Source organism: Panthera onca, chromosome X, assembly GCF_046562875.1.
Source record: "Panthera onca isolate mPanOnc1 chromosome X, mPanOnc1 haplotype 2, whole genome shotgun sequence".
Lineage (NCBI taxonomy): Eukaryota > Metazoa > Chordata > Mammalia > Carnivora > Felidae > Panthera > Panthera onca.
In genome coordinates this window covers 46,074,671-46,097,210 of record NC_138357.1, presented here as the reverse complement: position 1 = coordinate 46,097,210, position 22,540 = coordinate 46,074,671, and the positions used below count along the sequence as shown (strand labels likewise).

The following is a 22,540-nucleotide window of genomic DNA, read 5'->3' as shown; positions in this document are numbered from 1 at the left end:
AGGTAGAAAACACATCAATGGCCTGAATAACAGAGAAAAGTCCTGTGATAACTTTTATGGGTAATGAAGAAATATCGTTGACTTTTTTCATCTAAAAAGAAATATAACAACAACATGCTTAAAGTTTGGAAACCTCCACTGTGGATCTGCTTCCTGGAAGATGAGAGGTAGGGAGCATCCTCAGCCCGGGAGAGAACAAGCACACAAAGAAGGGTCGGGCAGACGGTCCATTCTGAGATCTTAGTTCCTGCTCTGACATTTCCAGGCTGGGTGACCTGGCACAAGTTAATTACTGTCTATAACCCCCCTACTCCAACCTGAACTCTAAAGCAATAACAGAATCTACCCTCACTGTGTGGTGCTATGTTTCAAGAGTCAAAGGCAAGTTACCCACCTGGATGGAGAATTCTATAAACAAACAATTAGTCTGAAGAAATACCCAGCATTAAGCCTGGTGAGACAAAATGATGGAGGATCCTGAAAGAGAAAGGACAAGAGTTGAAGGTGTCGTAGAAAATAATAACAACATATGTTCAATTGGTCCCAGATAAAAAGGAAAGGCAACAGTACAGAAGATATATTTAAATAAATGATAGTTGGGAAGTTTAAAAAGTGACCAAAGACATCAAGTCACAGATTCACAAAGCTCTGTGTTTGTCAAGCCTACAGGGGTATGAGGAAAACCAAACCTAGGCCTTATTGATTATCTCAAAAGAAAGGAAAGGAAAAGGAAATTAGAGCAGAAATAAATGTAATAAAAATAAATATAAAGCAAATATTAGGATGACATGTTTAAGCCAAATTATGTATGTTAATGCCATTACATGTAGGCAGATGAAATATTCCAGATCGAAAGGCAAACATCGGGCTAGATAAAAATTCCGTCAAATGCACCTTAAAAGAGACACATGTAAAGTTTATTGATACAGAAAATTAGGGGAAATGTCAACTTAAACATTAACCAACAGAAATCTAGTATACCCATCTTAACTGGGTATGCTACTATACCCATCTTAATTGGTCTTTTTGTCCCTCCTGCTACAAAGCTCCGAAAATTCTTGGAATATTCTATGTTGAAAATGATAAATCTGTCTTTTTTATGTTAGTGAGATGACTTTTGGAAAACACCTAAGGTTGGGGGTTGGTTGCCAGAAGAACCCACCAAGAGATTAGAGGGTTAGAACTTTCAGTCCTACTTCCCTGACCTCTAGGGAAGACAAGGGGCTGGAGACTGAGTCCAATCACCGATGGCCAATAATTTAATCCTGACCATGTAATTAAGCCTCCATGAAACACCCCAAAGGACCAGGTTCAGAGATTCCAGGTTGGTAAACCGGAATGCCTCCATGTGCCACTGTGTCGTGCCCCAAACCTCACGGGGACAGAAGCCTCTGCGTTTGGGGCCTCACCCCATGTATCCCTTCATCTGGCTGTCGATTCCTATTCTTTAATATCCTTTGTAATAAACCAGTGATGTAGTGAATAAACAAGTTTCCCGAGTTCTGTAAGCCACTCTAGCTAATTAATCGAACCCAAGGAAGGGGTTGTGGGAATCTCTGACTTATAGCCAGAGTGTCAGAAGCACAGGTAACAACTTGGACTCGAGATTAGCATCTAAAGTAGAGGGCAGTCTTGTGGGACTGAGCCCTTAACCTGTGGAATCTGATGCCATCTCCAGGCAGATGGTGTCAGAATTGAGTTACCTTATAGGACACCCAGCTTGTGTAGGAGACTTGCTTGAATATGTGTGGGGGGAAACCCACACATTGGAATTGGGTACAGTATATTAACACCTAAAACTGACAGAAGTAAATGGAAAAATGGACAAATCCACTATCACAACTGGAAATTTTAACACATCTCACTGAGTGATAGCGAAAACAGGGAAACAAAAATTCAGTTAGATGAATTAGATTTAAACAATGTTAGTAACAAGTGCTTGCTTCAGCAGCACATATAATAAAATTGAAACGATACAGAGAAGATTAGCATGGCCCCTGAACAAGGATGACACTCAAATTTGTGAAGCATTCTGTATATTTTTTTTAAATGTTATTAACCAATTTATTTACTTAACTGACATGAAACATGGCAGAATAAGTCACATGCTGGGCCATAAAGGAAGCCTTGGGAAACTTCCAAGAGCATAATGCAATCTAGCCTGAGTGGTTGGTGTGAAGATTCAAGGGTAATGTTGGGTTCTCTGCCGCTCTCCTACCTTTACATCAATCGCAAGAACATTAATCTCCAACAACCCCCTGGCTCCAAAAGACCCTCTCCACATACCAAACCCTGGACCTAAGAGGAGCACATGACTCTGGCCTTTACCCTCAACTAGATGTCTTAAAATATACCTGAGATATGCTGTAATCAGGTACAGTGAGACGGCAGACATGGAGCCAATGTCCTTGAAAGAAGAGTTTATTACCTACAGGTCCCAAGAGGAGGGGACATACAATAACACTCAGGGTCACACGAGGAAACTCCTGGTGGAGCTGTCAGGTGGCAGAGAGAATGAGGGGAAAACATGAACCAGAGTCTTTATTCTGGTTTTATGGAAACGAACGGGAGAAGCAAGATCAGTATGCTGAGTAAAACTTTGGATTGAAAAGTTGGAATAATTTTGGTGGGCTCTGAGTGATAAGGGTAGCCCCTAGTTGTCCAGTGTCTGGACTTGGGGTGATTTAGGGAAAGGAGAATATTGGACTGGGGTGTGAGAGTTTGATAAAGGAGGTGGCTGGGGGTGTGGGCTCTGGATTTGCTGGTTTACATATCAAAATCATGTTCATAGGCAAGTTGACTGCTAGCTCAAGGAATTAGCTCACCCTAGGAGACCCAGTTCCTCACCAGGTCCACAGGCTCTTGTGGTATCAAACCATCAGAAAATATAGTTAATAGAAAACATGATGAATACACCGAGGGTAAGATTTCACCTCAGTCATAACCATAGCCATACGAGGAGAGGTTTTCCATGTAGAACTAGGATAGGTGTATCATGGCCCATTGGGGTCATGTCCTCAGAAGAAAGGAAAACACTCAGCCTGGGCACTTGCCACCTCCCATCTAAAGGGGGATTACTGGGTTCCTGTTGGATGGAGTTGGAGAGGGGGACCAGAACCCTCCTGGCCTGTGTGGTCCTGAGACTGAGGACCAGCACTGACCAACCCACCCATGGAGTGACCTGCAGGCAGTGACCCATCACCAATGTATTCACAGGGCACTTATGAGGGTCTGAGGCTGGAGGTTTGGAGAAGATCCAGGAGGGCTGCTGAGGAAGGCAAGAGCAGACCCCAAACCACTTTGTCAGGGCCACACAAACAAGATGGAGTCCTGATAGGAAAACCCTTCCCCAGGGGCATAAGGAAGAGATCGCTGGCAGCCAGAAACACACACATGCGCACACACACACACACACACACACACACACACACACCTTCCAGTTCTTACTTCCTCCTGAGTTTTGTGACCAGCCTAATGCCCCAGGAGCTATTTCCAACTGCACCACTCTTACACAGGAGGCCAACCAGAGTCCAGGAAGCCTAAGACCCAAGTACTTTGCAAATATAGGAGATTCTATGGCCTACTGTATAACATGATGTTCCTTCATTTTTCCTCAAAAGGGGATTCTGACCACATAGTCACCAGCTCCTTGCCTTTGCTGAGGTTGCTGAGTTTTAGCTACAGGAGTTTCTCTGGGGCCATTCAGATACTACAGAGAAATCGAGACCGGAACTGAGCTCCATGAGATACGATGACGCTGCCATGCATAGCTGCAACTAACTCTTTCTGCAATACAGTTGACCCTTGAACACAGGGTTCAACTGCACAGGTCCATTTATAAGAATATTTCTTTTTTACGCTTCAGTCCTGTAAATGTATTTTCTCTTCTTTACGATTTTCTTCATAACATTTTCTTTTCTCCATCTTACTTTCTTATAAGAATACAGTTTATAGGGGCACCTGAGTAGCTCAGTCAATTAAGTGTCTGACAGTTGATTTTAGCTCAGGTCATGATTTCACAGTTCATGGGATCAAGCCTTGTGTTGAGCTCTGTGCTGACAGCACAGAGCCTACTTGCGATTCTCTCCCTCTCTCTCTCCTTCCCCTCCCCAGTGCTCTGTCTGTCTCTCTCTCTCTCTCTGAAAATAATACACATTTTTTTAAATATTTTTTAACACTTATTGATTTTTTGAGAGACAGAGACAGAGCATGAGTGGGAAAGGGGCAGAGAGAGAGACACACAGAATCCAAAGCAGGCTCCAGGCTCTGAGCTGTCAGCACAGAGCCCGATGCGAGGCTCGAACTCACGAACTGTGAGATCATGACCTGAGCCGAAGCCAGACGCTCAACCGACTGAGATACCCAGGCGCCCCATAAATATTTTTTTAAATAAAGTATATAATACATATACAAAATACGTGTTGATCGACTAGTTATATTATCAGTAAGGCTTCCAGTCAGCAGTAGGCTATTAGCAGTTAAGTTTTGGGGGAAGTAAAAGTTATACATAGATTTTCAACTCTAGGGGGGAAGGGGGTCAGAGCCCCTAACTTCCACATTGTTCAAGGGACAACTGTATATGAGGTTTTCTGAAATAAGTGTAAAGTAACAGGAACATTTCGAAATAGTCACGTGGCAGGAAATAACTCCAGCACATTCCAAAGAGGTTACACACAAAACAGCTGGAGGGTGTAAAGGAAACAGCAAACATTTGGTGGGTCACTATGATGAGAACAGGAAAAAAAGATTGGTTTTTCCTTTTAAAAATGTAGTTTTTCCCTTTAAAAATGGCAGAGAAGTGGGGGGACGGAGATTTTCCTCATCCCTCAAACACAGCCATATTGAGGTCAGATCACTTGGGACACCCAGAAAATTGATCTGCAGAGTGGCAGAAGGATCTCCACTGTTCAAGGAAGACTGTTTGGCCGGATCAAGGTGCATGTATGTGAATTGGGGGAGACAAAATGGCACAACCATGGAAGGGAGGGAACCCTTTCTGTGGAGGGACAAAGGGGAAAGAGAGAGGGGTTGTGAAAGTGCAGCATCTAGTTAGCACAAGAGGAAAACCTCTCTGGACCACGGACTAGGGAATGGGAAATACGGAGAGTGCCAGTTTTTTGGGGTTTTTTGTTTGTTTGTTTGGTTGGTTTTGTTTGGTTTGGTTTTGTTTTGTTTGGTTTGGTTTGGTTTACAAACAGCCTTTGGAGCCAAACCTCAGAGGTTTCCTAAGTATGTGACTTTCTCATGGGCGGAGCCAGGAGCCATGCTCCTGGGGTAGAGGGAGCCAGCCCCAGAGTGCATATTGTGGTGTAGCGATCTCAGGGACACACTGGGAGAGAATAGTCCCCTTACTGGAGTACATTGGGAAGAGGGTTTATTGCCTCTCCAAGGACAAAAGGACCTTACAGGGGCCAAAGGCCTTTTATCAGCAGGATGGAGAGGCGCTAATCCATAGCAGGGGAGAGGAGCCACACTGAGCTGGGTCCTTTAAGACACTGGGTTTTGAATCCCAGCCAAGCGCCAAGAAGGCACAGGAGAACTATAGAGCAGGGCAAGCTGAGTGCCCTCTTTATTCTGTGAGGGCTGCCTGAAAAGGCTGCGTGGTTTGAGACACCCAGTCAAGGGAGGAGATTGGGATGTCACCATTTTCCTCCACAACAACACAGTTGGACTTCAGAGAGTAGCACAGCTGTGTCCAGTGGAGGTGGGAGACACTGATAACAAACCCTTCCCCTCCATACCTGACAACAGCTTATTTACTAGAGCAAGACTGACCCAATACAGCCAGGCTGTCTCCCAGACCAGCACAGCCAACAGCCCTAGGCACCAACAGAGAGCTCTTTTTTGTTTGTTTTTCTTTCCTCCCTCTTCTTTTTTTCTTTTGGAACCAGGCTCATAGTTTCTGATTTGTTTTTGGTCAAATATATATATGTACATATTTCATCAGGCATTTTTATTCTGGTTTTTTTTTTCATCTTTTCTCTTTCTTCTTCTTTATTTTCCTTTCCCTTTCTCTGGAATTAGCTTTATAAGTTTTTGATTCTCTGCGTTTTTTTCTTCCTCTTTTTTTTTCTCTTTTTATGGGATCAGGCTTCCCCCATTTTTTTTAATTTTTTGTTTGTTTGTTTAATATCACTTCAACAAACAAAGCACACCTAGTTAAAGGTCCAAACACTTCACCCCTACAAGAAAAGAGGAGGTCTGCAGAGGACAGACAAGTGGAATAGAGCAGCCAAAATGCAACAGAGTGCACACAACATACACCGAAAACACTTCCTGAAGTGCCATGCCCTGGACAGGATATGACCCCTTTATAATATAGTAGCATCCTCAGGTGCAAGACACATAACAAGTTTTAAAGCCCGAAAAAGGCAGAAACTTAGCCAAAATGACAAATGGAGGGATTCTCCCAAAAAGAATGTTCAAGAAAAAATCACAGCCAGAGAATTGATCAAAACAGATATAAACAATATATATATATATATATATATATATATATATATATATATATATATAATTTAGAATAACAGTCATAAGACTAACATCTTATGGGCTTGAGAAAAGTATAGAAGACACCAGAGAAACCCTTGCTTCAGAGATAAAAGACCTAAGAACTAGTCAGTATGAATTAAAAAATAGTATAATTGAAATGCAAAATAAACTACATATGGTGACAGTGAGGACTGAAGAAGCAGAGGAGAGAATAGGTGAAATAGAAGATAAAATTATGATAAATAGTGAAGTGTTTAAAAAAAAAGATGGAAAGGAAATTACTAGATCACAAGGGGAGAATTAGAGAACTAAGACTCCAGGAAAGAAAACCATATTCATATCACAGGAGTCCCATAAGAAAAAGAGCAAGAAAGAGGTACAGAAGGTTTATTTGAACAAATTATAGCTGGGAACTTCCTTAATCTGGGGAAGGACACAGGCACCCAAGTCAAAGAGGCACAGAGAACTCCCTTCAAAATCAACAAAAATAGCTCAACACCACAACATATCATAACAAAACTGGCAAAATACAAAGATAAAGAGAGAATTCTGAAAGCAGCTAGGGACAACAGGCCTTAACCTACAAGGGTAGAACACATAAGGGTAATAGCAGACCTCTCCACTGAAACTTGCAGTCCAGAAGGGAGTGGCAGGAAATATTCCATGTGCTGAACAGGACAAATATGCAGCCAAGAATCCTTTACCCAGCTAGGCGGTCATTTAGAATAGAAGGAAAGATAAAGACTTTCCTAGACGAACAAAACCTAAAGGAATTTGTGACCACTAAACCACCCATGAAAGACATCCTACGGGGAGCTCTGTGAGTGGAAAGCTGCAAAGACTACAAAGGAGGAGAGAATATCATTACAAGCATGAGATCTATAGATAACACAATGGCACTAAATTCTTATCTTTCAATAATCACTCTGAATGTAAATGGACTAAATGCTCCAATCAAAAGAAATAGGGTATCAGAGTGGAGAAAAGAAAAAAACGAACAAAAAAAAAAAAAAAAAAAAAAAAAAAAAAAAAAAACAAGAGCCATCTATATGCTGCCCACAAGAGACTCATTTTAGACCTGAGGACACCTACAGATTGAAAGTGAAGGAATGGAGAGCTATCTATTATGCTAATGAATGTCAAAAGAAAGCTGGAATATCCATACTTATATCAGACAAACTAGATTTTAAAACAAAGACTGAGGGGCACCTGGGTGGCTCAGTCGGTTAAACGTCTGACTTCAGCTGAGATCATGATCTCATAGCTTGTGAGTTCGAGCCCCAAAGCCTGCTTTGGATTCTGTGTCCCTCTCTCGCTGCCCCTCCCCTGCTCATTCTCTCTCTCTCTCTGTCTCTCTCTCTCTCTCTCTCTCTTTCTCAAGAATAAATAAACATTATTTTTTTTTTGAAAATAAAATAAAACAAATAATGTAACAAGAGATGAGGAAGAGCATTAAATCATAATTAAAGGGTATCTCTGTCAAGAAGATCTAACAATTGGAAACATTCATGCCTCCAGTTTGGAAATACACAAACATAAATCAAATTAATCACAAACATAATAATCACAAACTCATTGATAATAATACCATAATTGTAGCAGACTTTAATACTCCACTTACAGCAATGGGCAAATCATCTAAGCAGAAAATCAACAAGGAAAGAATGGCTCTGAAAGACACATTGGACCAGATGGACTTAACAGATATATTCAGAACTTTTCATCCTAAAGCATCAGAATAAACATTCTTCTCAAGTGCACATGGAAAATTCTCCAGAATAGATCACATATTGGGTCACAGAACAGCCCTCAACAGGTACAAAAAGAAGGAGATCACAGCATGCATTTTTTCAGATCACAACACTATAAAACTTGAAATCAACCACAAGAAAAAATTTGGAAAATCCCCAAATACATGGAGGTTAAAGAACATCTTACTAAAAAATTAATGGGTTAAACATGAAATTAAAGAAGAAATTAAAAAATACATGGAAGCAAATGAAAATGAAAACATAACAGTTCAAACTCTTTAGCATGCAGTGAAGACAGTTCTAAAAGGAAATTGCATTGCAATTCAGGCCTATCTCAGGAAGCAAGAAAGTTCCCAAATACACAACCTAACCTTACACCTAAAGGAGCTAGGGAAGTAGCAGGAAATAAAGCCCAAAGCCAGCATAAGAAGGGTAATAATAAAGATTAGAGCAGAAATAAAGACAGAATAAAAAATAAGAACAAAAACAACAGAACAGATCGATGAAACTAAGAGCTGATTTTTTTGGAGGAATAAACAAAATTGATAAACATCTAGCCAGACTTCTCAAAAAGAAAAGAGGACCCAAATAGATAAAATCACGAATGAACAAGGAGAGATCACAACCAACACCACAGAAATACAATCGATCATAAGAGAATACTATGAAAAGTATTGTCCAACAAACTGGACAATCTTAAAGAAATGGACAGATTCCTAGAAACTCATCTACTACCAAAACTCAAATGGGAAGAAATAGAAAATTTGAACAGGCCCAAAACCAGCAAAGAAACTGAATCAGTTCTCAAAAATCTCCCAACAAATAAGAGTCCTAGGCCAGAAGGTTTCCCAGGGAAATTCTACCAGACATTTAAAGCAGAGTTAATACCTATTCTTCTCAAACTGTTACAGAAAAGAAAAGAAAAGAAAAGAAAAGAAAAGAAAAGAAAGAAGAAAGAAAGAAGGAAAGAAGGAAATAAAGAAAGAAAGCAAGCTTCCAAACTAATTCTATGAAACCAGCATTACCATGATTCCAACACCAGACAAAGACCCCACTAAAAAGGAGAATACAGGTCAATATCTGAGATGAACCTGGATGCAAAAATTCTCAACAAGATACTAGGAAATTGAATTCAACCGTACATTAATTATTCAGCATGATCAAGTTAGAATCATTCCTGGGCTACAAGGGCTGGTTCAATATTCACAAATCAACCAACGTGCTACACCATGTTAATAAAAGAAAGGATAAGAACCATATGATCCCTTCAATAGACGCAGAATAAGCATTTGACAAAATACAGCATCGTTTCTTAATAAAAACCCTCAAGAAATTAGGGATAGAAGGAACATACCTTAACATCATAAAAGCCATTTATTAAAGGTCCACAGCTAATATCATCCTCAATGGGGAAAACTGAGAGCTTTCCCCCTAAGATCAGGAACACGACAAGGATATCCATTCGCACCACTGCTGTTTCACATAGTACTTGACATCCTAGCCTCAGCAATCAGACAACAAAAAGGAATAAAAGGCATCCAAATTGCCAAGGAAGAAGTCAAGCTTTTACTCTTCACAGATGACATGATAGTCTACGTGGAAAACCCTAAAAACTCCACCAAAAAACTGCTAGAGCTGATACATGAATTCAGTAAAGTCGGCAGACATAAAATCAAGTACAGAAGTCAGTCGTATTTGTATACACCAATAAAGAAGCAGCAGAAAGAGATATCAAGGAATCAAACCCATTTACAATTGCACCAAAACCCATCAAATACCTAGGAAGAAACCCAACCAAAGACGTAAAGGATGTGTACATTGAAAACTATAGAAGGCTTATGAAAGAAATTGAAAAAGACACAAAGAAAAGGAAAAACATTCTATGCTCATGAATTGGAAGAACAAACATTGTTAAAATGTCAATATTACCCAAAGCGGTCCACACATTCAATGCAATCCTTATCAACATAGCACCAGTATTCTTCACAGAGCTAGAACAAACCATCCTAAAATTTGCCTGGATCCAGAAGAGACTCTGAATAGCTAAAGTAATGTTGAAAAAGAAAACCAAAGATGGAGGAATCACAATTCCAGGCTTTAATCTGTATTACAAAGCTGTAATCATGAAGACAGTATGGTATTGGCACAAAAACAGACACATAGATCAATGGAATATTATAGAGAACCCAGAAATGAACACACAAATATATGGCCAACTAATCTTTGACAGAGCAGCAAAAAGTATCCAATGGAAAAAAGACAGTCTCTTTAGCAGATGGTACTGTGAGAACTGGATGGTGATATACAGAAGAATGAAACTGGACCACTTTCCTACACCATCCAGAAAAGTAAATTCAAAATGGATGAAAGACCTACATGTGAGATTGGAACCATCAAAATCCTACAGGAGAAAGCAGGCAGCAACCTCTTTCACCTCAGCCGCAGCAACTTCTTACTTGACATGTCTCCCCGGAGGCAAGGGAAATAAAAGCAAAGATGTACTATTGGCACCTCATCAAGATAAAAAGCTTCTGTGCAGCAAAGGAAACAGTCAACAAAACTAAAAGGCAACCAACGGAATGGGAGAAGATATTTGAAAATGACATATCAGATAAAGAGTTAGTATCCAAAATCTATAAAGAACTTACTGAAGTCAACACCCAAAAAACAAATAATCCAGTGAAGAAATGAGAAGAAGACATGAATAGAAACTTTTCCACAGAAGACATCCAGATGGCGAACAGACACATGAAAAGATGCTGAACATGACTCATCATCAGGGAAGTACAAATCAAAACACAATAAGACACCACCTCACACTTGTCAGAATGGTTAAAATTAACAACTCAGGAAACAACAGATGTTGGCGAGGATGTGGAGAAAGGGGAACTCTTTTGCAGTGTTGGTGGGACTGCAAACTGGTGCAGCCACTCTGGAAAACAGTGTGGAGATGCCTCAAAAAATTAAAAATGGAACTACCCTATGACCAACCAATTGCACTACTAGGAATTTATTCACAGGATACAAAAATGTTGATTCGAAGGAGCACATGCACCCCAATGTTTATAGCAGCGCTATCAACAATAACCAAATTATGAAAAGAGCCCAAATGTCCATCGTCTGATGAATGGATAGAGAAGATGTGGTATGTATATTCAATGGAATACTACTCGGCTATGAAAAAGATTGAAATCTTGCCAGTTGCAACAACGTGGATGGAACTAGAGGATATTATGTGAAGCAAAATAAGTCAGTCAGAGAAAGACAGATATCATATGATTTCATTCATAATGGGAATCTGAGAAACTCAATAGATGAATATGGGGAAGGAAAGAAAAAGAAGATAAAAACAGAGAAGGAAGCAAACCATAAGTGACTCTTATATACATAGGAACAAACTAAGGGTTGCTGGAGGGGGGCGGGTGTGGGTGATGGGTTATATGGGTGATGGGCATTAAGGAGGGCCCTTTTGGGATGAGCACTGGATGTCATATGTAAGGGATGTATCACTGAGTTCTACTCCTGAAGCCAAGACTGTAGTGTATGTTAACTAACTTGAATTTAAATTAAAAAATAAAAATAAATTTTAAGAAAATGAAGCAACAGCAACAACAAATAAATAAATAAATAAATAAAAATATAGTCAGTGTAGACAAATGCCCTCTGGTGGTCAGCTCTAGAATCGTAGCTCTGAAAGTCTTGGATCAGGGGCACCATAAAGGGAAAGGAGGAGAAGAGGGCCTGGGCTCTGGGGCATCAGCCAGAACTCCCTGGAATTTCCCACCTTCTTTCAGCAATTCTTTCCCAAGTCTCTATGCCCTGAGAGGGCAAGTCCAGCCTGAGTGAGCTAAAAAGAAATTTGCACACGATAGCGTGTGAACACACCTACACAGATAAACTTTTCAAGTGAAGAGTGGAAGTTTTTTGAATTTTATAAAACAGTGTCAAGTGAACATGTTTATAAACTGTAAAAATATATGTGAACTTTTCCCTCTATTATTTATTGTATACTTTAAGAGTTTAAACAATCTTACCTAATGTCAAAATATTAAACCCTACAAATATACATTTAGACAATGAAATCACTCTGCACCCTCCAACTAAATGATCCCTTCACTGTGACCCACAAATACCCACTATAAGTAGATTGGTGCTCATTTTCCAGATGTATTCTCTTTAGGTACTGTGATCATGCACCTTAAAATACAAGTATTTTATACGCACACACATTATTTTTAAATTATCAATCACATACGTAGTTTTATGCAAACTGCATTTTTCACTTGTTTTGACTTCTCCAGATTTTCACTTCTTCAGCTAATATGGTTTGGCATCTGTCCAACATTTATTACAGAAACATTTTCCTTTTTAGGTGAATTATTTATTCCTATCTTTTGGCTCTTTTTCTCTATTGACTGGTTACCAATAGTCCTTTAGGTTAATGCGTATTAGCACAAGGTCTGTAGTAATGTTTGCACATATTTATTTCCAGCTTTTCACACTTTATTTATTTTTTTTTACTTTGACAGTGCCTACCTTGGCTTTCCAGTTTCGTTGATTTTGTGTTTTAAAAATAATATAGCAAAAGTGAATAATACACAGGGTTTCATCAAATACCAGTCCCCTGGAGTTTCAATCATTCAAAGCCATAAAGGCATCAGGGCACAGTGGAAAAAGCTTCATATTGGAAAATGGGGATGATATCTGAACACTTGTGTGGCTTAAGGCGGATATGTAATGTGCATCTGGATTAAAGTAATTCTGTCAATCATAATTTCATTCCTGCCGTGGAAGTTTGCTTTTCCTGTGCTTCTGCCTAGGCCACACGCCTGGCTTCAGACAGACCAATCAAAGGGGCCCTATATCCAGGCCTCTAGGCTGAAGGGCCAGCATTGCACCTCCACAGTCATCTTCAGCACCAAGAGGGTGGGTTGTTTGAAAACCCCGTGGGCATGATATACACACCAGAGTAATTTAAAACTAAATGTGCAACCCTGGAAACACTTTACGTTACAAATTTAATTAGACAAGTTAAAGGGGAGTTAAAAAAAAAAACACCTTGTCTATCCCAAACAAAAACATTACATATAAAGAAATGTGAATTATTAGAAAAATATTTGAAACATATTTTATAAACAAATGTTTATTGTTATCATATGTAAATAAATCTGATTACCTAGGAAAGTGTTGTTCAAAGTCCATAGTGAAGCAGTTCAAACTATCCATCACAGTCACATATATAAAGATCAAAGTATAAAAACATGGGGTGCCTGGCTGGCTCAGTTGGTAGAGCCTCCGACTCTTGATTTCAGCTCAGGTTATGATCCCAGGGACTTGGGATGGAGCCCCGCATCAGGCTCTGTGCTGAGCCTGCTTAAGAATCTCTCTCTCTCGCTCTCTCGCTCTCGCTCTCTCCCTCTGCTCCTCCCCTGCTCGCATGGGTGAGTGTATGCTCATGTGCTGTCCCTCTCTCTCTCTCAAATAAAAATAAAAATAAAAATAAAACAAATTATATATATATGTCTGTGTATGTATGTATAAAGCATATTGAAGTACAGTATGCAATCCAAATTTTGAAGAAATATATACATTCCTGTGACTCTACACGGAAAATCATAGCTGGAAAATACAAACTTAATTATGAAGGATAGACAAATATACAAGAAAAATTCCCTAATAAATATACATTCTGCAGTGCATTTATTTTCAGGACATTTATATTAATTTTGAAGTCAGAAAAATAACAGATAAAATTACAGAAGATTGTAGTATATTCTTTGTTGGGAATTTCTTTGCAAAAATAATGTTTGAATGCACCTCAACTACATATGTATGTGTATGTGTGTGTGTGTATGTCTATATGTCTATATGTATGTATGTACACATATTTTTATAGTTCACATTCTCACAGACACACAGGTGCAGATTTCTGGGAATCATTGGTGAGAGGGACTGACGAAAAATTCCTGACATGGGGTTTATTGTCCTTGGGCTCTGTCTGAGTCACCCTTTAATGCTGAGTTTGTCATATAAACGTCCAGAAAATTCCGTGATGGGGCTCTCCTCTCCCTCCTTCCAAGGCCTCCTGCTACATGATGTCCAAGACGCTATTCTCGACCCGGTCACTAGATGGCAGTGACCACCAATTTCTGAATTTCCTCCAAACAAAACAATTGTTAGAGAAAATGAAACAAATATCTATCAAACGTTATTGCGAGGAATAATGCATTGCGAGTGGTCAAAGTGTATGTAAAACGAACATCATAATCAAATCCCTTTTGTCAGTAGTTTTCTTCTCTATGGTTCCACAGGTGTAAAACACAGGACTAGTATCACACTTGCTGAGAACACTGGTGGATACCGCAGGCCTGGGGTCAGGGCAAAGGGAGAAGGGGTTCAGGTACCTCTACCATTGCGCTGTGATACACACAGTTTTCCAGAGATGCCCAGCAGCCGGGTAGTGGATCTCCACACGGGATTTCCTCAGGGACAAACCAAGTCATAGAGTATTTCCTGACTGTGATACCCAGTTAGGGCCTCAGATTAGCTCCATGCTCCCCTCTTTCCCTGGTTAGTGCCCCCTTACCCCTCAGGTCTGTTTAAACCTTGCTTCCTGTGGGAAGTGTCCTCAGCCTAGTGGTTTGATTATCCTTAGTCATCTGGTAACTCCACTAGCTCACCATTGCCAGATACACTTTTTCATTTGCAAGGGATCCAATGGGAGTGAGTTCAAAATTTCTCATGGGCTGTGGCTTCACACAATGCGCTGAGAACCCTAGAGCTTTCAAATGGCTTATTTGGAGCTTTGCCCCAGGATTCACCTCTTCCACTTTTGAGAAGGATGCCCAGGACACGGGCCATTTGAGTAATGGAACTGCAGAGCTGTTCCATAGAGAACAACTGGGGCACATACTGTAGAGAACCTGTGGAGGCTGCGGATTGATGCTTCCTCCTCTAAAAGATCCAATGAGAGCTCTGATGTGACTCTTCTTTTTACCACACACGGTTTTCCATGGAAAAGAACACGTGAATATTCTAGAGGTAGAGTTGCAAGTTAAAAGGTTTTAATCGATTTACTTTGTGGAATACTGTTGAAAATATATTTCCAAAATGTATAAATGAATTTGGAAAAGAGGAAAAATTAAAGAACAAAACAAAACAAAATTTAAAAAATTAAAGAACAAAAAAAGAACAACAAAATTCTCTATTACATTCTCATTACATATAATCATTCTCTACATTCTTATTAACAGTGCATAATACGACACTGACTTATCTTTTAATCTACATAATAACGTTGAATCTCTTGACATAACTGCAGGGGTCCACATGGTGTTTCCCCCTCTTTACAGATGCAGAAGCTGAGCCTCACCTCCCAGGCGTGGCTGAGACCAAAACACCTCTGTGACCTATGCTGCTTTTGTGATTTCATCAATTGCCCACAAGGACCCTGTGAGGGAGGGTCCTCTGCTCAGCCCCTGGATGGGGGGCCTGAGGCTTGGGGAGCTTAGTGCCCCATCCTGCCATTTGCCATTGTCAGAGCCCAGACTGGAACCCATGTCTTTCTCTTACTCTTCCCATTGAGTATACCATTATGGGCTTTGTTTCTGACTGTCGTAGCTATTCCCACTCAGTTTAGACAGTGTGGAAAATACATTCAAGTATGGAGGGAAAAACATAAATAACCAGCAATTCCACAGCCCACTGACGAACAGTTAACTTCTGGCGTTCCCTTCCTGACACTTGAACACGGTTTAGAATCGAATTTCAATTTACTGTGACTATTTGGACCAACTCTTTTGTCTTCATTTCTCCTCTTTTAAAGCATATCACACAGATGTTTCTAACAAAGAAAGCAAGCTATCTTTGAATTCATCTTGGAAAATGAATTAACTATTGCAAGAGTGTGATAGGCAAAACCTGAACAGAAACATTCAAAGAACATAATTCCTTGTTTCTCAAGTTAAAGAGCTTCCTCTTAAAGCAAATTACAATTGAAGTCTATATAATGACATGTTTGCTTATAGGCAATGCTATATATATATATATATATATATATATATATATATGCCAAAATTTAAATTTAAATTTAAGCCAGACTATATAAATTTAAACCAAAACTTAAGTGACTTTCAGACATATTCATAAGGAATCTTGAAAGAAAACTTTAACGTGCCTAAATTATTGATCTACCAAGACCCAGTTTAAGTACCACCTATTACTTTCTCAAAGCAAATGTGGCTGGATACAAAGCAGTTCTTGTCCTATCAGTGGGCCACTCCATTTTCAGGAGCTAGGGATAGTGCAGAGGTGAATATCCACAGTGGAAAGGAAATTAACTTTCTACCGACAAAACTACGATGCACTCATTCTGTAATGGACTGAGCACTAAACTAAGCTTGAGTAGAAAAGGGTTGAAAACTTGATTTATGACAAATGTTTCCCTGTACAAATTCCAAGTGTGTGAGATAGTGCCCTGTATGAGCACAGACAACCACACTTCACTTAACCCAACCAGAGCCTCAGCCTTAACTTGCTATGGTAATCTAGAATCTGCCTCTCTTCCCACTTCCTTACACACACACAAGAAGCCCCTTCCTCTGGATGTGTAAAGTCCCTTCCCTTATGCTGACCTCACTTACAAAGGAAAGCACCAAATCGCAGTGGCTAGGGGTAAATGCATTGGAGTAAAGGAGATCTGGGTTTGAGCTCTGGTCCCATTACTTACTAGCACAGTAGTGCCCAAGTTTGCTCACCATGCACTCAGCTCAGATGAACAAAACTATGGAGGGCCTTTGTAACTGGACTGGTTGTCCTCATTGGATCCATCTCTACCTGGCTTTGTCTAGTACAGCACTGTGTCTGTCCCATTGACAATACATACCATCTCAAAACTTTGCCTCACCTTTTATCCTTCAACCAATAGGGCTGTGTCCCTCCATGTTTCCACTGAAATTAATCTTAACAAGGTCAGCAACCACCTTTGTCACATTTGTACATCATGAGTGTTGAAATGAAGACTCAAATGAAGACAAAGATTTCCTTTCTAAGACAGAATTCATTTGCTTGTGTATAAACAAATATTATATTACAATGCTATCAGTTACCTAATATCTAGAGTTTAAAATACTTTCCATAGAGTCAGAGTCAGAGAATGGGGAAGGTTGTGCCCAAGACAATGGGCTTTCAAATAAAGGAAATATTTTTCTCTACCTCACATACTTTGGCTCCATCATAAGGAATTTTGCTAATAGGTTTACTGAATGGTAGCAATAAATTTTCATGATCCTTTCAATAAACTTTGTCTTTTTTTCCCTTTTTTCAAGGGATTTCCAAGTATGCAATGAAATGAAGTGAATTTATAATGTTGTTTTTATATTATATCATGGCTAAATGCACCATCTAAAAACATTCTTTAATATACCATAATTAGACAATGTAATAGTGCTTAGTATGATCTGAACGATTGTGTCCCCCCAAAATACATATACCATAACCCCCAGCTGATGGTATTAGGAAGTGGAATCTTTACAAGGTGATCAGGTCACAAGGGCAGAGCCTTCATGAATGGGATTACTTCCCTTATTAAAAAGGCTCCAGAAAGCTTGCTTGTCCCTTCTATCATGTGAGGATACAGCATAAGTTGGCAGTCTGCAACCCAGAAGAGGGTCTTCACTATAACCCAATCATGATGTCATCATGGACTTGAACTTCTAGCCTCCAGAACTATGAGAATAAATTCCTATCATTATAAGCCACCCAGGCTGCTATTTTTGTTCTAGCAGCCTGAATGGACTAAGACAGTGCTGAAAAATAATGGTGGTGATAGGGAACTCTTTTGCATGTTCTGGGATCTTAAGCCAAAATACTTACACTGCACAACATAAATCATAGTGCTGGACGTTTCGGGGGATGTGTCCATTCAGTAACCCAGCCTATATAATAAATATACACATATCCATGCTAATTAAGTAAATGCTTGAATTAATAAAAAGATGGTTGAAAGGTGTCAAGTTATCTTCATTTAACAATTTCAAATAGTATATGTGGATATGCTCCCTCCATGAGGTGTATGTTTTATTTTATGTGCCAACTTTACTGGGTCCTGGGATGCTCAGATATCTGGTTAAACATTATTTCTGGGTATTCTGTGAGGGTGTTTCTGGATGCAATTAGCATTAAAATTGGTAAATTAATTAAACCAGATCACCTTTCCCAATGTGGGTGGGCATGATCCAATCCATTGAGGGCTTAAATGGAACAAAAACGTGGAGGAAGGGAGGATTTCTTCTCTCTGCCTTAATCACTGAACTGGACATTGGTTTTCTCTTGGCCTCAGACTTGGATTTACACCATCTGTGCTTGGATTCTCAGGCCTTTGGACTCGGACTGTAACTACGTAATCAGCTTTGCTGGGTCTCAAGCAAAGAGTCACCAGATCATGGGACTTCTTATTGTCCATTATGGCATGAGCTAATTCCTCATAATCAACCAATCTCAATCTTTCTCTTTCTCTCTCTTTCTCTCCACCCTTCTCTCCTTCCCTCCTCACCTTCCTCTTTAATTCCTTATGCATATATATAGGGCAGGGCAAACTTAATACCTCACTTCTAAAGAATAGAGTAGGGAAATGGAAATAATTTCCCTAATGGAAAATAGTTACTGTACAATAGAGAAATTCAGCAAACATCGCCTTAAACTAGCAATGAATGTGAACATCTCCAGAGACATCATGTGGGTATTATGTCCTCCCAGGTAGGTTGTGACAAGAAAGGCCCTGCAACTCTGTGGTATTGTTTCAGAAAACCCTTAATCCTAGTCTAATCATGAGAAAAGCAACAAACCAAGCCTGGACCCCCCCCCCCAAGACTGTCAGGGTCATGAAATTAGTATGGCAGTCCCTCAGAGTTTAACATAATTACCATGTGACCAATAAATTCCAATCCAAAGTATATACCCAAGAGAAGTGAAAACACATGTCAACATAAAAACTTGTAAACAAATGCACATATCATCATTATTCATAATAGCCAAAAAGTAAAAGTAACCTAAATGACTATCAGTAGATGAATAGATAAAACAAAATGCAGTATATCCACAGTAGATTATTCATTCATAAAAAGTAATGAACTACTGGCACATGATACAATATGCATGAACCATAAAAACATGTGAAGTAGCCAAATATGCAAAAGACCACATTTTTTTGTAATTCCATTAATATAAAATATCAAAAATAGACAAATCCATAGAAACAGAAAACACATCTCTGGTTCCTTGGGCTGAAGGTGGGTGCAAGATTTAGTGGAATTCAAACATGATGGAACTTTTGGGGGTGATGGAAATGTCTAAAGCTCACTTATGCTGATGACTACATAACTCCATACATTTACTAAAATCATTAATTTGTACCCTTAAAATGTGTGAACTCTATTGTCTAAATTATATCTCAGTAAAATTGTTTACAACATGATGTTGGCATGGTCTCCTGTTGTACCACAGTGGACACCAGCCTTTTAATAAAAAAGGTCTTCATGCTTGGGTTTTATATAAAAATGAATCTAATAAAACTGCCACCGTATCTCAGACCTGCTGATTTTATGCCCTGTGTTTCTTCAAGCAATGATCTCCCCCCCACACACATGCCACCTCAGGTTGCTCTTGTGTGCAAGGTGTGATGTATTACTTCCACATCCTCTGACCATGATAGAGGCTTGAGAGTAGGTCCATGACAGTCCAGAGCCTGTCCCGTGTGACACGACTTTAGCATTACTGCTTTCTTCACTGCTTTGCGGCCTTTCTCACATGACTCTACTTTGAGGGAGCCAAACTAGAACTATCTTTCTGTGTGTCAGTATGGCAGGACTTTTTAAAGGGCTACATAGGTGCACATCCTTTGCACCAACAATTTCCCTGTTAGAAGTTTATCTTCAGGACATAGTTAAAGATGGCAGTAAAGTATTGATTATATGGATTGCCCTCCTGATAACTTCTTCTTTTTACTCTGGGCCTGGATTTGGGAAGGAAGACCAAGTGTGAAGGAACACCATGAAGGGGCAGAAGGAGGCAGAAAGAAATGTAATTTTCAGGGGTGCCTGGGTGGCTCAGTCAGTTGAGTGTCTGACTTCGGCTCAGGTCATGATCTCACAGTTCGTGGGTTCAAGACCTACACTGGGCTCTGTGCTGACATCTCAGAGCCTGGAGCCTGCTTCGGATTCTATGTCTCCCTCTCTCTCTTCCCCTCCCCCACTCATGCTCTGTCTCTCTCTCACACACAAAAATAAATAAACATTAAAAAAATTAAAAAAGAATTCCCAACAAAAATTCAGGACCAGACAGCTTCCCAGGTGAATTCTACTAAACATATAAAGAAGAGTTGATACCTATTCTTCTCAAAGTATTCCAAAAAAATAAAAAAGAGAAATTTCCAAATTCATTCTACGAAGCAAGTATCACCCTGATACTGAAACCAGATTAAGACACCATAATAAAAGAGAACTACAAACCAATATCTCTGATGAACATAGATGCAAAAATCCTCAACAAAACACTAGCAAACTGAATCCAAGAATACATTTAAAAAAAACATTCACCATGATCAAGTGGAATTTATTCCCAATATGCAAGTGTGGATCAATATTTGCAAATCAATCACCCTGATACAGCACAGCAATAAGAGACCAGAAAAAACTCTATGATCAATTCAATAGATTCAGAACAAAGCATTGGGCAAAATACAACATCCATTCATGATAAATACCCTCAACAAAATAGGTTTGGGGAGAACATACATCAACATATTAAAGGCCATATATGAAAAACCCACAGTGAACATCATACACAATGGAGAGAAACCAAGAGCTTTTTCCCTAAGAGCAGGAACAAGACAAGGATGTCCACCCTCACTACTTTTATTCAACATAGTACTAGAACTCTTAGCCACAGCCATCAAACATACAAAAACAAATGAAAGTTATCCAGATTGGTAAAAAAGAATAGTGTTCACTATTTTTCAGGTGGCATGATACTATATATAAAACACCCAAAAGACTCTACAAAAAACTACTAGGACTCTGAAATGAATTCAGTAAAGTCATAAGATAAAAAATCAATGTGCAGAAATTTGTGGAATTTCTATACACTAATAAAGAATCATCAGAAAAAGAAATTAAGACAACAATTTCATTTACAATAACACCAAACATAATAAAATACCTAGGAATAAACCTAACCAAACAGGTGAAAGACTTGTACTGTGAAAAGTGTAAAACACTGATGAAAGAAATTCAAGATGACACAGAAAAATGTAAAGACACCCCATGCTCATGGATTGGAAGAACAAATACAAGTTAAAATGTCTATACTACCCAAAACATTCTACACATTTAGCATAATCACTATCAGAATACCAACAGCATTTTTCACAGAACAAGAACAAACAATCCTAAGTTTTGTATGGAGCAATAGAGACCCTGAATAACTGAAGCAATCTTGAAAAAAAAAACTTGTAAATATCACAATTCCAGACTTCAAGTTATATTACAAAGCTGTAGTAATCAAAACAGTATGGTACTGGCACAAAAATGGACACATGGATCAATGGAACAGAAAAAAAAAACAGAAATAAACCCACAATTATATAGTCAATTAATCTCAAACAATGGATGAATGAATGAATATCCGATGGGAAAAAGACAGTCTCTTCCAAAAAATAATATTCAGAAAACTGGTTGCCTACATGCAAAAGAAGGAAACTGGACAATTTTCGTACATCACACACAAAAATAAACTCAAAATGGATTAAAAACCTAAATGTGAGACTGAAATAATCTTAGAAGAGAGCACAGGCAGTAATGTCTCTAACATCAGCAATAGCAGCATTTTTCTAGATCTGTCTACTGAAGAAAGGGACACTAAAGCAAAAATAAACTATTGGAGCTTCATCAAAATAAAAAGCTTCTGTACAGCAAAGAAAAAAATCAACAAAACTAAAAGGCAACAAAACCTACAGAATGGGAGAAGATATCTGCAAATGACATATCTGATAAATGATTAGTATCCAAAATAAAGAATTTATACAACTCAACACTCAAAAACAAATAATCTAATTAAATAATGAGCAGAAGACATGAACAGACATTTCAAAGATATCTAGATGGCCAACAAACACATGAAAAGGTACTCAGCATCACTCATCATCAAGGAAACACAAGTCAAAACAACAATGAGATATCATCTCATAACTATCGAATGGCTAAAATACAAAACACAAGAAACAAGTGTCAATGAGAATGTAG

At 39.1% G+C, this 22,540-nt stretch overlaps 1 long non-coding RNA gene and 1 other non-coding gene across 2 annotated transcripts in view; one reads left to right on the top strand and one right to left on the bottom strand.

Moving 5' to 3' along the window:
* Positions 1–22,540, bottom strand: part of LOC145714631 (uncharacterized) — a 102,342-nt gene that overhangs the window by 1,864 nt on the left and 77,938 nt on the right. Inside the window, exon 3 of the long non-coding RNA XR_014136915.1 lies at positions 395–477. This is a non-coding gene — a long non-coding RNA (uncharacterized LOC145714631). The remainder of the gene's footprint in view (positions 1–394; positions 478–22,540) is intronic.
* On the top strand, positions 1,936–2,042 carry LOC145714821 (U6 spliceosomal RNA). The gene has a single exon (XR_014137012.1). It is a non-coding gene; the product is annotated as a U6 spliceosomal RNA (small nuclear RNA).